The sequence below is a fragment of the Physeter macrocephalus genome, chromosome 16 (genome assembly GCF_002837175.3).
Source record: "Physeter macrocephalus isolate SW-GA chromosome 16, ASM283717v5, whole genome shotgun sequence".
Lineage (NCBI taxonomy): Eukaryota > Metazoa > Chordata > Mammalia > Artiodactyla > Physeteridae > Physeter > Physeter macrocephalus.
In genome coordinates, this window is record NC_041229.1 from 78,814,459 (window position 1) to 78,815,917 (window position 1,459).

Sequence of the window (1,459 nt, forward strand, 5' to 3'; positions counted from 1 at the left end):
TGTGTGAAACAATATTTCCGAGATTTTTTTTTTTTTTTTTTTGTGGTATGCGGGCCTCCCTCCGTTGTGGCCTCTCCCCTTGCGGACGCGCAGGCTCAGCGGCCATGGCTCACGGGCCCAGCCGCTCCGCGGCATGTGGGATCCTCCCAGACCGGGGCGCGAACCCGGTACCCCTGCATCGGCAGGCGGACGCGCAACCACTGCGCCACCAGGGAAGCCCCAGAGATTCATTTCAATTCCATTGCAGTGTCCAGCTGTCCTGGGTGTGAGTTTGTCACAGCAATTGTCTCAAGGGGTGAATGCTTTATTTCCAGCTTTGCTCCTTGTGTAGGGCAGGGAGACATTTAAAAAATAACCTGTTTCCCGTTATCTGTGAATACTTATATATACCTATGAATCAAGCATTTTGACCTGCTGACTTTTTAACTTAAATTCCTTTTCTTGGTAAAAAGATGCCTAAGTTTCTTGTGCTATTTCTGTGATTTCTTCTTCCCAGTCTGGAGGTTTCCATTTGCTTCTGTTGGGGAGAAAAAGCTTTTCCTATATCCTGTTGGATTCACACTTGGGAACTGAGAATTAAACTGACGAAAACCAGACTCCCTTGGTGGTGCAGTGGTTAAGAATCCATTTGCCAATGCAGGGCACATGGGTTTGAGCCCTGGTCTGGGAAGATCCCACATGCCGCGGAGCAACTAAGATAGTGTGCCACAACTACTGAGCCTGCGCTCTAGAGCCCATGAGCCACAACTACTGAGCCTGCATGCCACAACTACTGAAGTCCATGCGCCTAGAGCCCATGCTCCACAACAAGAGAAGCCGCCGCAATGAAAAGCATGCACACTGCAACAAAGAGTAGTCCCCGCTTGCTGCAACTAGAGCAAGCCCGCGCAGTAACAAAGACTCAACACAGCCAAAAATAAATAAATACATAAATTTATATTTTTAAAAAATGACAAAAACCAGATTTTTAAGAGAAAAGACAAATTTAATCATTTACCTATGAGAGTTCACAGAAAAAATGTGACTCAAACATGTGGGTAGAATTTGAGGAGGACAAGAAGGGCACTAAAGGGCAAACAAATGACTTTTTGGAAAGATATGGTCCTTTAGGAGAATATATGGGAGATGATAAGTTTGTGACAATGGCTGTTTGGTGGGGTGTGGAGGCTTCTCATAGCCAGTGATAAGAGTCAACCATCTTCTCTGGTTGCTCCTGGGGAAGGCATCTGTGGCAATGGAGGGTTTTGAGATCTTTGGGAGGCTCTGCTTTTAGGCAGATGAGAGACTTCAGGAACTCAAATGCCTTCTGCTCAAAATAACTTTTTTTTTTTAACATCTTTATTGGACTATAATTGCTTTACAATGGTGTGTTAGTTTCTGCTTTACAACAAAGTGAATCAGTTATACATATACATATGTTCCCATATCTCTTCCCTCTTGCATCTCCCTCCCTCGCACC